The sequence below is a fragment of the Lissotriton vulgaris genome, chromosome 3_1 (genome assembly GCF_964263255.1).
Source record: "Lissotriton vulgaris chromosome 3_1, aLisVul1.2, whole genome shotgun sequence".
NCBI lineage: Eukaryota > Metazoa > Chordata > Amphibia > Caudata > Salamandridae > Lissotriton > Lissotriton vulgaris.
The window spans coordinates 321,732,754-321,748,551 of NC_141689.1; the positions used below are offsets into that span (position 1 = coordinate 321,732,754).

Here is a 15,798-nt window from a genome sequence, read left to right on the forward strand (position 1 = left end):
TGGGCATTCATAAACTTCCAAAGCTAATCATGCTTTGCAACGTCCATCCCTTTCATAGAATTTAGCACTGTAGATTTATGTGCATCGATGACAAAGAAAGTAAAAGCATTTAAGCCTAGCTTAAATCTCTATTTAAATTTCTGTATATATGCACACACACACCCCCCCCCTCCCTCCGCCCCCCCCCCCACCCACCCTACACCCCCGGCTATGAAGAGCTCCAGGGTCAGGCTGCTGGTGAACCAGCCTTGGCTTTTAGGCTCTGCAGTCTTGAATCACTTGATTATATCCTGCTGTGCTACTTGAACGGGCTGAGGCAGGCACAGCAAGCGACTCTAAATAAGTTAAGTTGTGTCCCTGGAGTGATGAGAAGACCGGTTGAAATATATGCCTGCACAACTGCTTTTGCCCTTATTAGGGCTCTCCAGCCTACACAACATTATGATTAATGTGCACATTCATCCGACACGCTCTCAAAAACTAGGACATGTATTTGTTTTAGAAGAAAAAGCCAGTATGCCGGGACAGTCCTTGAAAACAGCCACTGTCCGGGCAAAACTGGGGCGTCTGGTCGCCTGAGCGGCTTCGTAATTGCTGCAAGTGATGACCAGAAGAGCTCTAAAAACTGCTCTGGCTCTTTTGCCTCTATGGCTCTCTCAATACCAATCACTCATTTGATATTTTTGTCACCGGTCCTTGACATCACTCCCCTTTCTTCTTCACGGCGACCTCCCTTAGATTCTACTTAGCTCACTCTTGCAGGTAACACTTCATGTTCTTTCCCTCCATGTCGGACCATTCAGGTGCAAATGAGCGATTGATGCTTTATGCAAGAAAATGTCATCTCCAAAGAAAACACGAGAATACATTTAGAAGAATGAACAACAGGGTGTAGCTTAGTCAGTGAGATTGTGGGGGGAGGGAGGTGTGAGCATCAGATTTCCCTACCATCACGATGACATATATTGTTAAAATACATTGTAAGACAAGCAGGGCGCATGAGAGGGACTTAGGAGACAGTGGAAAGGGAGAGGAACACAGATTAATAGGAGTACTAAATGAGAGAAACAATATTTTGTAAAAAAAAACATGTTTTAGGGTTTATAAAACAGAGATGAGAGAGTGTGTGTGTTTTTGTCAGTGTGTGCATGCAAAAATCACAGGTGAAATCCGACTGACACCTCACCATACCCGACTGAAAGCACCTGTACACAACTATTCATTCGAAAATACATTTATTAGGGGGTAATGTAACACCCCCCTTCCACCCCCCCTTCCCCCGATGACCAACAGCTATCAAAGGGAGAATACCTTCTGACTCTGCTCACATACACTATTGCGTTTATACACCTAGGCATATATATTTATGTTTAGAGACAAGGGTACTATTTACTGAGGTATGTAGACAAGTAATTGAAATGTACACCTTGAAATGAATAACATCACTTCATTCTGCGGATTACACTTACTGCTGTATTAAAATATTTGTGGCATTGCAAAACATTTTTTAGGTATATACCATGTTGCTTTGCCATGTAGTATTATCTTCTGTAATTATTTTCCTCATCTTGGTAAAAAGTAAACAAACCACACTACTGCCATGGTTTTCTTATGAGGGTAATTTCCTTGTTTTTACTCATTTAGTCTTAATTCTCAATGTATTAAACCATATAAATAACTCAATAGTTTATCACACAGAATCGCCATTAAAAGAAGAATGCATTGCCATTATGTATCCAATGCAACTATGATTATGTACGAATTAAAGAATGAAAGATTTATAAAGTGCTTCAGCTGCCCAACTAGGACATCCTGGAACTTAAGAAAGGAATATTGCAGAAAGTAATATCACAAACAAATATTGTAAATAATTACACCACAGTCATAAAATCACAATCACGGAGAAACACAATTAGTATTATTCAATGCCATTACTAAGATTCTCTTTTCAAATAGTGAGAAGGCCATATTTTAAAATACTGAAAACTCCACATAATCACTTCTACCAAGCAGATTTGATAAAACAGCGCTGATTGTAAGCCGCTGTCATCAATCTTTAAATCTAAATCGCGAGAACAAAGGAGCAAGAATTTGTTCTCCAGCCTCAGCTATCATACGTCGATCCAAAATTACATAAATAAATTGACAGTATAGGGTAGCCTGGGATACACAATGCGGCCAATTCAGCAACAGCCTGAGGGCAACAACCCATCCTGATTCAAAGAAGCATTCAACATGTGTGGCTTCTTATGCTATAGAATTCCGCAGCACTTGAATTTGACGGCATTTACTACTCTCTTTTTCTGGCAAACCCATGTCTCTTCACAGGCATCCAACTGCGGCACCATGTCTCAGTACAAGTATAACCTTAGCTGCATAGGCCTGGTTTGTGTTCAAAAACTTAATTACCAGCATGTAGATTGTAGTATCCTCAAGGCCTACTGTCAGAGCAAGAACACTATGCCCCTTTGGCGGCAATCACATGCCCTATGTTGGTTTATGATCCACCACAACTCTCAAATAATTATGTGAGTCAACAGTCTCCAATGTATATTTTCAAAACACAATTACACTTTACTCTCTAATTTCTCAATAGTGTAATTTTAGTTTTACATATATTTACAGACAGTTTTTATGGGACGAATAAACCTGCCTGAAGCTCCAGTTCTCTTGGAAGCCCTAATGATGTAGACTTAAGTCTACATCTACATTATATCCGGGTCTCATTCGGACCCGGATATAATAGAGGCCCTACTCCGCGGATACACTATAGTCAGAGTTGATAGAGCAGAGGGCAGGGGGGTGGGATTGCAGTCATCACGAAGGGACCCTACGAGTGTACCCTGGAACCCTTACTGGTAAATAGCAGTGAGGCCGGACACTTTGTGCTAAAACTAGGACCCAAATCCTCCGTTACTGGGATCCTCCTTTATAGACCTCCCGGAGCACTTGGGAATTTTAAGCTCAGTCTTCGAGAAGGCATTGCCCACTTGGCGATCAGGCGGAACAAACTTCTTGTGCTGGGTTATCTGAACGTGCATTTTGAAGACTCTCTGCATAAGGAGGCAGCTGAGCTGCGTCAGGACTTGCAGATCATGCGGCTGGATCTTAAGTCCTGTGCCCCTACCCATCAGCTAGGTCACTTGCTAGATCCAGTGTTTGCCAGCTGGGAGGGTGTGGAGGTAGGAACGCCACTTCCAGTGCCTTGGTCAGACCATTTCCTGGTGCCTTTTAGCATTGACATAACTATGGAAGATCCACTGAAGGGAGGGACTAATAACTATCCCTTTAGAAAGTGTAAGAACTTCTCGCAAGACACCTTCAATAAGATGCTTAGGGAAGGAGGGCCCCCCAGCAAATTACAATGCTGTATTTTGAAGTTTTTACCGCAGGAGCATCAGAGCACTAGATATTGCTATTTTTTCAGCCTTAATTTCTTCAAAATAATTTAACAGATTGGCAGATTAACTGCAAATAACAAAAAGGCATGACTTCCGGGTAAAGATTTAGCTTTCTGCCAAACTTGTAAATCTGTTCAGCTGTTTTTTGTTTAATGTTGATTTTTTCCAATGGAAGTTGCATGGGGAAAAAGTGTTTGGGGACCCACACTTTTTTTCTGCTCCTGCTTGAAAGAACACCCCAAAACTTTCCAGTAAGAAGCTGAGGTGGAGGAACTTTTTGGGTAAAATTTTGTGAAGAGTCGTCAAATGGCGCCAAAGTTACTAGCAAATCAAAATAAGCTTATATATATATTCACTGAAAAAACCATAGGTTAGAGACCATATATAGTTAGCTGGACATTTTATTGATATAAAACCAATGAAATTCCATATATAGTTAGTTGCACTAACTATATATTTCGTGCATCCGCAATCCAATGCTGATGATGTCACATATTACATCATTCATGACATGGTCAGTGACATCACTGATGACATCTCAAATGACATCACTGATGACATCACTGATGACATCATCCGGTGACTGTGTTTTTTTAAATTTTAAATATGTTTTACATATTGAAGAATGAGTGGATGTATAAGAGTATGGATGAAGGATTTTTTGAGGAAGTGACTGGAGACAGTGTAGTGGGACGGAAACTGGAACGTTTCACAGTCCCTCCTCCAGAGACCCTAAGACGCATTTGTCTCAGCATTAAGTCTGGATCCCCCAGGGACCATGTCTCTCCCAAGGTGCTAGGAGAGCGTTTGGAGACTCTTGAGCCTTATATTAGGCACATTTTGGAGATCTCTTTTGTATCTCACATTCTGCCAGTGACCAGGAAAAGAGCTGTGATCCTGCCAATCAGGAAAAAATCCACTCTCAGCCATGATATTCTTGAAAATCTAAGACCCATCTCCCTGCTGCCTTATGTAGCGAAGGTAGCGGAGAAAGTGGTCAACATCCAACTAATGGCGCACATAGAGGCGGCTAATCTCCTGCACCCCTCACAATCAGGGTTCCGGGCGGGATACTCTACAGAAACCGCTCTGTTAAGAGCCACAGAAACCATCAGGCAAGGAGTAGATGCGGGACACACCATGGCACTAATAATGCTAGACCTCAGTGCGGCGTTCGACACTGAGGCACATTTCACCTTGCTGCAGTGTCTGAACAGAGGGGGTGTCTCGGGTCCTGCGCTGGGCTGGCTGAAATCTTTTCTGACAGGGCGCAGCTTCCAGGTCAGCCGTGGGACTTTCCAGTCCAAAGAGGTTGCACTAGAGCAGGGGGTGCCTCAGGGCTCTGCCCTGAGCCCCACTCTGTTCAACTTGTACTTGTCTCCCCTGGCTTTGGTGGTGCAGGCGTTTGGAGTGGAATTAGTCTCTTAGGCTGACGACACCCAGCTGCTGATCTCCCTATCCCAGGCACCTTCGGCCGAGGCTTCCAACTTTAAGGCATGCAGGAGCTTGCCTCCTGGATGAATAAAAACTGCTTAAAGTTGAATGGAGGCAAGACCGAGATGATGGTGGTGGGTAGAGACAAATCTTGCTGGACCGCAGAATGGTGGCCACAATGTCTAGCCCCCACCCCTATACCCTGTCTGGAGACTAAGAATCTAGGGGTATGGGTGGATCCGGTCCTCTCTTATGAAGGTCATATCCGCCGGCTAGTGGGGAAATGTATTGGTGTTCTAAAAACTCTTACCAAAACACTTGATCTGCTCCCGCTAGAGGCGAGACCGACGATGACGCACGCTCTTATTACTTCCCGTCTGGATTACGGGAATGTTTTATATCTGGGTGCTCCAGAAAAGAATCTTAGATGGCTACAATCCTGCAGAAGGCTGCAGCACGACTGATTTTGAGACTACTCAGAATGGTGGCGTCTAAACCAGCCCTTGAAGCTCATCATTGGCTTCCAATCAAGAAAAGGGTGCTGTTTAAATCCCTTCTCTGTCATCGCATCCTCTGGCATAAGGCTCCAATGTACCTGGGAAACCTGATCACTAGGTATGTACCGGGCAGAACGTTGAGGTCAGGCGGGACAGGGCAGCTAGAAATCCCTAGGATTAAGAAAGCGAGAATGGGCGGCCGCTCATTTCGCCTCTTAGCTGTGCAAAACTGGAACAAACTCCCGGTCTGTCTGAGGATGGAAAAATCGGAGACCAGGTTTCGGAGCCTTCTTAAAACTCACCTGTTTGCCAACTAGTTCTCTGTGATTAGCTATGGGCTTGTGTTTTTCTTCTTCTATTGAACTGGCTCTCTCTCTACACAGCGTGGGGACACGCCGGGAAGGCGTAACCAGGCGCTCTATAAACTTCCTTATTATATTAATAAGTAGCAGAATGTCATCTGCAAAGGACCAGGCTGCTTACAGGTGTGAATCCCAACCTTAGAGGGAAGTCACCAAATCCAGATAACCGTAGGAGATATTCAAGAGGAGAGGGGTACACAACAGCTATTGTACCAAGGTTCTGACCATACCTTATTATCAGGTATTTTTTAAACAGGACCATGAAAAAGTCACCCAAAACATGGAGATGACATCGAGGACCAGTTCAGTGTAAAATTTTAGACCTTAGGGTGGTTCAATTGACCTCATCCAGAACGGCAGAGAAATCTACACATGTACGGTATAGTGGCACACCCCCATTCCCAACATCACATGCCAAACGACCATTTCAGTCATTAAAGTAATGTCATCACATTCCACACTCTCCAACAGGTATGGTAGAGGGAGGAGACCCTAATGATAGGAAAAATCAAGCTTCCCCTTCTTATTACTGCAAAAAGAGGCTGCTTTAATATTGGTGCAGAGTATATCACAAGTGATTCCACATCCAAACCTAGAGTCTTTGAACAGTTGTTTTCCAGAATCAATTTCTGGATCATATCACTGCTCATCCATAACCTCTTCGAGGCACATGACGAGCTGAGCCGTGGAACGCTTGCATGCGGGGATAATTCCCCTGCTGTGCTGAGCGATCCACGGGAACGGGTGTGGCCGTGACGAGCTCAACGAGTGCGCGCCCCCCTCTCCCCCAGCACAGCGGGGGATTAACCCCTGCAGCAAAGGGGTTAATCCTAGGGTCGGCACAGGGCCGGACTGGGAACCAAAACCGGCCCTGGCAAAGTGCTCTGCCTCCCCCCCTCCGAGGGTTGGGGGTGCCGCCGAGTTCTTTACCAGGGCCGGTTTTCTACCGATTTTGTTACAGGGACGATTTCGCAGCTTTGCTGCAAAAACGGCCATGTAACAAAAACGGCCCCAGGGGCCTAAAATCGTCCCCCACCCGTGCGGCGCACCGGGGGATTGCCCGGTGCCCGCTACGGCCAGTCCAGGCCTGGGTCGGCAGGAGGGGGGGGAGAAAGGGAAGGGGTTTTCACTGCATCCAACTTTACAAAATGTGCAGAACCTCACATCTGTCTGATAGGTGCATCTCATACACCATCAGAATGTGATGGAAGAAAATCGGAGCCGTGATCAATATCAATATCCCTTGATACCACCCTTTAAAAATGTACATCTTTTTTCCCTGCGTATCTTGCCATATATATAGCCAGTTACACTCTTGCGTCATATCCTTTTTATATTAAACCACATTTTTTGATCTGTTTGCGGCTTAAAGAAGCTTCTTTCAAACACCACTGGCATCTTAATTGTGCGTATAACGCCAAACACTCCCTTCTTGTTTCTCTGGCCTTTAACTCAAGCCAAATTGAGGGCCTACTCTACCCCACATGATCCCACATTTGTCTGCCAAGGAACATAACATCTGAACATCCAACAGAAAGGTCATTCAACAGGATGACAGCTTGTTGAAAACATTATGATTAAAACAATGAGGAAACATCTAAAGAGCACAACTTTGTACCGAGGAAGGCAAAGTTAGAATATTTGACATGTCACTAGGATGGAGTAAAATGACAAGGTGAAGAATCGTAACATTGATTTTAGTAGTGTTAGACCATTTTTTTTATAGGTTTCCTGTTTTTATACTTTATCGCCCGAGCTGGTACATTTCTACTATACACGTTTCAGAAGCAATTTGTTTCTTTTTATCCCTTTTCCACCAAATGCGCCAGAAGGTAGACTCTTGGAAACAAGGTGCCAATCAAGTGAAGTCAGATCAGAGGCTGCACATCAGTGAATACCTTTGGTAGGCTCCGTCTGTGCCGTTTCAGAGCAGTGCCTGGCCCAACACTACAGATGATGCTTAGGAGACTTTTCATTCTGTAGCACATTAGAGCCACATAACTTGGGAAAGGACCATGGGAAGGGCCTCCATGCTTTCTGCATTAAAACATTTCTTTTTTTATATTCTTTTTATTGTCTGAACAATGCTCATAGTACAAAGTCACAATGATCTGTGAACAATAATCATACCAAAAGATAACCCCGTGGTGATCAGCAACGTTAATATAACAGTATACCATCAGGATGAACAGTTGCCAGGTTACTCTCCCAGCCCCCCCAACCTCCTCCCTGTACTTTCGGCATGGTCCCCAAATCTTTTTCCATTTCTTCGTGCTCATTAAAACATTTCTGAGTTCCTGGGTCCATCATTGTTCATATTCACATAATATTGTTCATATATAGGTCGTGCTCTAATTTCTAGTGCCACTACATCTTGACTTCATTTCACTTTATATTTTATTTGCTTTCATAGGTAAAAATGTGCATTAAAATTGTTTTACTTTGGCATGTGTTTCCTACTATGCCTTTCAGATATGCTCAGTAATGTCACGTCCATAAAAAAGTCACAAAAATATAAACACTTCTTTCTTCTTGAACTGAGATTACACAGACATTACATATGCTGAAATCCATATGACGTGCACGCACAAATGTGCACGTTAATACAATTTCTGAACAAATATTTACACATGCACACACCTAACTATTTACAGCTTTATGTTCATATAATGACACAACTAAACTGCCAGTTTATTAAATCTGTAATTACACTCGTGAATGGGATATGCAAATTCCTCAACGAAGAATCTCCCACCATTCCTTTGGACACAGAGACCCTGTTCAACCAACCAACAAACCTTTTTTTCTTAGTGCTTCGGACCGCTCAATTGCCGTTTCTAAGCACATTTAAGTAAAGTGTACAATAACTACCCTGTGCATCCCCTGACTCCTGAGCTGATGCTAAGATAACAAACAAGAATGTGTGGAGAAGATCACCTCCACCCTATCCCTCAATCATCTCACCTCATACTGGCTGTAGGTATAAATTCACAGAAAACATTCAAAATTCTCTCAGAACACAAACCTTCATTGGCTCAGCTCTAGAATGTGGCTATCTAGGATTAATACTTTGGGTTTAGTCGTATTGTCAGAAAGTACCAAGAGAGCGATGGGTCCATCGTCCATTACCTCTCCTCAAGATTCCTCATTGCCAAATGTCATCATCAGATACGTCCGAGCAATGACGTAATCACTTACGTAGTTTATTCTTTGCATCCATGGTCCCAAAAAAGTGCACCACCAATCACAGTGCCGGTAGAACGGAGAGCGCTCGGTATAAAAGCCTGAGCCACTAAATATTCTAGCTATCTGCCGCCACCACCAAAGAACTATACCAAAATCACTGGATTGTTGACAGAAAAATGTATTGGATATCGGAACTTAATCGCAGTAACCTACTGATGAAAGCTCCTTGCACGCCTCTGCCAGGCCACCCTTCTCTACTTCCAAAATGCCACTTAAACATGATTCACTGACATGGGCTGTAAGGGCAACGCCGCCTGCCGCCGTTCCCAATGCTTCAAACTCCTCCAACAGGAAGAGATGGCAGCTACCAAACCTCAATTCTGTGCACTGTACCAATGAAATGCCTGACATTAAAGAGACACATCCTCAACAAAAAAAAACTCACTTTCACTGCCCTAACAGGCATGCTGTCAGGAAGTTGCTACGTGATCCTTTCATCAAAGCAACACCGCCTACACCCTCTTCCAAAGACCAATCTGGACATTGAACATCCTGCAGCCACTGGAGTACCTCCAACACACTCTCTCAACGTTGCTGAATGGTTGAGTGCACAGTCAGGTGCCAACTTCTGTGGGGCACTAGGCATCCAGCTTCAGCAGTATGTAAGTTGAGGGGGGCACGAAAGTGCACCAAAGATGAGCTCTGCTCTTGGGTTGTTTGCAGCAAATTTGTTTATGTTTCTATTGATTGTGTTATACAAGTGTTTACCCCAATAAGAAGATACTTAAATAAAATGTGGGCTCGGCATGACTACAAGCATTGACAATGCCATCTGGTTTGATTTCAGAATAGTACCCAGAGAAAATGTTTCATCAAGCTTCACAAACAGATCAGACAGGTGCAGCAGGGGCAGCAGTAGTGCAAGACTTCCTAAGGGAAAAAAACGATTAAGAAAAGGGGTGTATGGGTGCGTGTACGTGTTATTATCCGACAGAGTGTGAGAATGAGAGTGTGAGGGTGTGTATGTATGTGTGTGTTTTTGACAGCCCACATTTACCCAGACAGACCAGGTTTTCCAAGGACGGAGGAAGATAATATATGTCCTAATTATAAAAGATAAAGAGGACTGTGTGCACAATAATTAAATTAATGTGCATCTTCCCACTGACCCACCCACAGGATGCTGGATGAATTCGTTATAGAGTCGCCTGCCTCATTCCTGCAGCACAGGTTTTACTGAGGAGTGAGTCCACAACAGGAGAGCTCATCAGCAAAGGCCCAGCCTCACCAGACTGTTCCTGGGCTCATCAAAACATGTGGAGGGGGTGTTTTCATCGGTTGGGTTTCAGCTCAGAGGGTGGCACAGTTTTTTTTATATCAAGTCAGAGAAGAGCCCACAATTGTTTTCTTTATGATTTTCATTTCACAACCCATATAATTCCCCAGCACAGTTCCATGGTCCACTCTTCACCAATTTCCACTCCCCCTGATAGTAACAGCATTTGAAGCTTATCCAATCTTGTTTTTTATTTGCTTTCTGGTAATTGTAGTCTTATTTTGCCATTATAAATATAGAAATATAGAAATATGATTCCCAGAATGCAAAGAAAATCCGACGTAATAACCCTCTCATGAGTGACATGAGGTAACTTGAGATCTCAGTTTTCTTTATTTGTATAATCAAAAGTTTTTGAATTTAATAAATAGCTCAAGCTCTAAAACGCTGGTGCCCTCAGTCTTCTTTTATGCAGTTTGTTTTCAATAGAATTTTGGGATGGAACAGTGTTGCCCTTTTGTTTTGATGGAGTTTGTATTGTAGTCTTTCAGTGTGCATAGTTGGTGCCATCATTTTGTCCTAGTACAAGTTATGTAAAAGTTGATTTGTACACTATCCCAATCACCCGAGAAGGTTTCCAGGGTAAGTGGATAGTCCTGATTTCATACCAATATTAATGATAGCATCATAACGATAGTCATGGACATTATCTGATCCCCTGTGTCCAGTGGTCATTTAATAAAATCAGTTATCCTTGTACATCTCTCCCATTGTTAGGTCTGCAATTTGACAGTGCAGTTGTCCAACAGAATATGCTTTGGGCAAACTCATTTCAACCACTGGCTTTTATGACCAACCATTTCTGTTATTGGCTTAACAATTTTCCAGTCATTTCTTGGCTCAGTGGATTATTCATCTCTCACCTAATGCTACTGGCTGTATCCTTCTACCTCCATTTGAGTGCTTGTATTGAATAGCATGACAGCTTTACAGCTATAGCCCTCTCTATCTGCTCCTAGAGGCTCCCTCCTATGTGTCTTGCTCCAATGAGCTAATATGTTATTGCTGACTGCGTTAGCACATTAAACCCAGACTTAATGGTTTTGCCAATACTTATATTAAAATGTAACCCACATTTTGATTGAGTTGGTCACTCGTGCAAGCTGTGTATTCTCAATTGAATCTCCCGCCTACTAAACTAGTTACAGATTGGGTTAAAGTCCATTGTGATGTAGTGAGTCCCCCTCCCTCCTTCGAGACAAGTAAAGGACGTCAAACTTTCAATTCTTCCCTCGAAAAATTAAAATATGACTCTTCTCAGGAGAACTTCCTCGTAGACCAGGAATCAAATGAAGCACTGGGATATCTTTCAATGACAGCTGTACTCAAATATAAACAATGGCAAAAACCATGCACCGTTATTTCAGCCTAAATGAAAGCTAGGGTCTGCAGTCTTTCCGTGAACGTTATATATGGCCTTGTACATAACACTTTCGTCAGTGCTTTCTTTTAGAAGTAATATACATATTTTTGCATAAAACACATATTTTTGCCATGTTGTCACCCCCATCAGTGATGACACCCGGGGCAGCCCGCACCCACAGCACCTCTCTTCCTATGCCACTGCAACAAGGTAAAAGGAAGCAGAGTGAAAAAAAGAATTTCCCAGAATTGTACAATTCGGTCAAGCAGGGACACCAGGAAAAATTCCAGGGTTTCAAATTTTGCATTGAGCCAAATCAGCCATTAGATTGATGTTGTTTTCCCACTCCTATTTTTAACTAAAGGTTAATGTTTTTTTCCTAAATTCTTGTCGCATTAGGTTAGAGCATGGATGGCAGGCAGAGGCCACATGAAAGCACAGCTCATTTTGGACAGTTGGAACTCGAGCCTGGCTTGAGCTCTCAGTGGCTCATCTACCACTACTTAAAACTAAAAGAAAAAAAACTATGAGGCATCAGGTTCAGGCCCTTTGAAAAGGGATCAGCTGTTCTCTATTTCACTTAGTGTTCTTCCCGTGCATTTAGAGCAGAGAGCAGAGTCTCACAACCTCTGCTCTATGTTAGCATGTATGTACTCAAACTTGGTAGCAAGCAACTTTAGTAGGAGAAACTGAGGACTACCTGCCTCTGGCTCGGCACAAGGTCCTCCTGTATTATCAAGCCCAAAACGAGAGCAACTTTCATGTAGCTTCAACCTTGTTCCCTTTCTCTACCCTCATGCGCAGAGTTAAAAACAAGGCCTTAAAATTTGAGGTAAGATTAGAGACAAATGTAATACCCATTTAGTGGCTGGTCTATGTGGAGTGAAACCAGAAAATATAGGATTAATCCTGCTTCCTCATTTAAGCAAATTATGTGATCTTAGGCAAATATTTTATTTCCACAATCCTCTTTTTTCTCCATTGCCACATATGAAAACATCTTTAAATATATAATTTCATAACAGCTGTACAAAAATATATTATGTTTAATTTATTTGATTATGTTGCTCTACTTATAAGAATCTGGGCCACAAACAGGGTGCACATGACAACTGACTTGATCCTTAGTTCACTAATGGCATTGTTGCCACTGGGGCAGGAATGGTTCGAAGTTCATGTTTGAAAAAGATCACTTTTATTAAGTACCTCTCAGTGCAATTATATAACGTAACATATTAATGCCAAGCCATCCACATTTTAAAAGAAATACACTTTTTTAGAATTTTAAAGAGAATTAATCATATTTTATGCAACATTTGTTGCAGAATTTACACAGAAACATTCTCAGGGCTTGGCTTTTGCCTTGGTTCTTAGAGTTCAGCCAGACCCTTTTTTTGGCTCGCCCTGGTAATTTGTTGAGCTACCCACCTCTAGAAACCCATTCATAAGGAGTAAGAGAAACAGGCCACATGTGTTGTCAATAGTGGAGCCAGGTACATCAGGATCCTTCAGAGGACAAGACAAGCAAGGGTCCACTGCATAAAGATCTCGTATCGTAATTTAACTAAATGGGACATCAGAACTCGGACCCACGCATACACCGAAAGATCATGCCCGCAACCTCAACATCCTCCTAGATAGCAAACTATCCATGAAATGACAGGTCAACGCAGTCTCCTCACTCTGCTTTCACAATCTCTGCATGCACTGCAGAATTTTCAAATGGCTACCCACCGGCACCAGAAAACAGTGACACAGGCCCTCATCACCAGCTGTCTGGACTACAGCAACGCACTCCTTGCAGGCACCATCACGGAACTCATGAGAAGACTCTACACGATCCAGAATACAGCAGCCAGACTGCTCCTAAACTTGTCTAAAAGAAACCACATCTCCCAACACCTGAGAGACTTCCACTATCTCCCCATTCACAAGAGATGCCATTTCAAGCTTCACACCCACGCCTACAAAGCCCTCCACGGCAAAGGACCGGCATACATGAACCACTTCCTAAACTTCCACCAGCCACCCAGAACCCTCTGTTCACCTCGCTCTCACACAGACACCGTGAATTCGCTGCTGCGGCACCGGAGGATGATCCTTCTCCCACCTCACCGCCAATCCTGGAACGCCCTCCCCCTCCACACATCACCCTCATTGGCAGACTTCAGAAAAGGACTCGACACCTGGCTCATCGACTGAGTCCCTCAGACCAGCGCCTGGATACCGTTACTGGTAATATGTTGCACTATGTAAGCACAGTTTGATTGATTGATGTGGGCTTTCAAATCCATAGCAGGCAGAGCCATGTGGCCCCTGCAGACAGTCCTGGCTTTTTAATCAGCAGCGCTTTGTAAACTGGGATTTTTTAGCACATTCCTACAACGTAAAGAGTGACCCTAAGAGGCATAAAATGCTATGGTATTTACTAGCTAGAAGGGCATTTACCAGGAGCGGATTGGCACTGCGGGCACTCTGGCATAGGCTGAAGGGCCAGTGTCTCAGTACATTCTGTGGGCTGTTTTTTCCCCCTTTACCAGTCCACAGAGAGCACTGACAGGGAGAGAAAAGCACCTCCCCTGGGTGACCGTTCAGCGATGATCAGCTGTGGCATTTCCTTGACCCCCTGCCCTGCCAAGCAAACATGCAGATGGTGGGCTGGGAAGGGGTGATTGGGTGCCAGAATCGGCCTCCCAGGGGGCCAGGTGTTGCTCAGGCCTATCAGCCATTTTAACTTCGGCCCCCCCTTGGGCCCACGCAGCCCAGAAACAGTGCTTGCATTAGTCCTCGCCCACAACCCTTCTCATTCAGGGCATAGTGGGCGAGGAAGAATGGGTCTCACTATGGGGGCCAGGTGATGTGGGGAACCCGCACCATCTTCACCTTAGCCTTCCCCCGACCCCCATGGATGGCCCAGAAGCTGTGTTTTTGCTTTAGCCCCTCTCCTGCCAAGCCATTGCCCTGAGGCACTGAAGGGCTGGGGAGGGCTGAGTAATTTACAAATAGCTGGGGCCTCGCTGTTTTTCAAGTGCTCCTGCGCTGGAGGGCTGGGGAATCATTTTTTAAGAGAAAGGGCCCTTGCTGTTTTCAGGTGCTCCTGCGCTGGAGGGCTGGGGAATAATTTTGTAAGTGAAAGGGGCCTCGCTGTTTTCAGGTGCTCCTGCGCTGGAGGACTGGGGAATAGTTTTGTAATAGAAAGGGGCCTCGCTGTTGTCAGGTGCTCCAGCGCTGGAGGGCAGGGGAATGATTTTTAAGAGAATGGGCCCTTGCTGTTTTCAGGTGCTCCTGCGCTGGAGGGCTGGGGAATAATTTTTTAAGAGAAAGGGCCCTCGCTGTTTTTCAGGTGCTCCTGCGCTTAAGGGCTGGGGAATAATTTTGTAACAGAAAGGGGCCTTGCTGTTTTTCAGGTGCCCCTACGCTGGAGGGCTGGGGAATAATTTTGCAATAGAAAGGGGCCTCGCTGTTTTCAGGTGCTCCTGCGCAGGTGGGCTGGGGAATAATTTTTTAAGAGAACGGGGACTTGCTGTTTTCAGGTGCTCCTGTGCTGGAGGACTGGGGAATAGTTTTGTAATAGAAAGGGGCCTCGCTGTTGTCAGGTGCTCCAGCGCTGGAGGGCAGGGGAATGATTTTTAAGAGAATGGGCCCTCGCTGTTTTCAGGTGCTCCTGCGCTGGAGGGCTGGGGAATAATTTTTTAAGAGAAAGGGCCCTCGCTGTTTTTCAGGTGCTCCTGCGCTGAAGGGCTGGGGAATAATTTTGTAACAGAAAGGGGCCTTGCTGTTTTTCAGGTGCCCCTACGCTGGAGGGCTGGGGAATAATTTTGCAATAGAAAGGGGCCTCGCTGTTTTCAGGTGCTCCTGCGCAGGTGGGCTGGGGAATAATTTTTTAAGAGAACGGGGACTTGCTGTTTTCAGGTGCTCCTGTGCTGGAGGGCTGGGGAATATTTTTTTTATGGAAAGGGGCCTTGCTGTTCAGGTGCTCCTGCGCTGGAGGGCTGGGGAATATTTTTTTTATGGAAAGGGGCCTTGCTGTTCAGGTGCTCCTGCGCTGGAGGGCTGGGGAATAATTGTTTAAGAGAAATAGGCCTCGCTGTTTTCAGGTGCTCCTGCGCTGGAGGGCAGGGGGATCATTTTTTAAAAGAAAGGGGCCTCACTGTTTTCAGATGCTCCTGCGCTATAGGGCTGGGAATAATTTGGTATTAGAAAGGGGCCTGGCTGTTTT

General features: G+C 44.4%; 1 protein-coding gene across 6 annotated transcripts in view; it reads right to left on the reverse strand.

Moving 5' to 3' along the window:
• PRLR (prolactin receptor) overlaps window positions 1–15,798 on the reverse strand; it is a 570,112-nt gene that overhangs the window by 115,544 nt on the left and 438,770 nt on the right. The gene's annotated exons all lie outside the window — the stretch shown is intronic.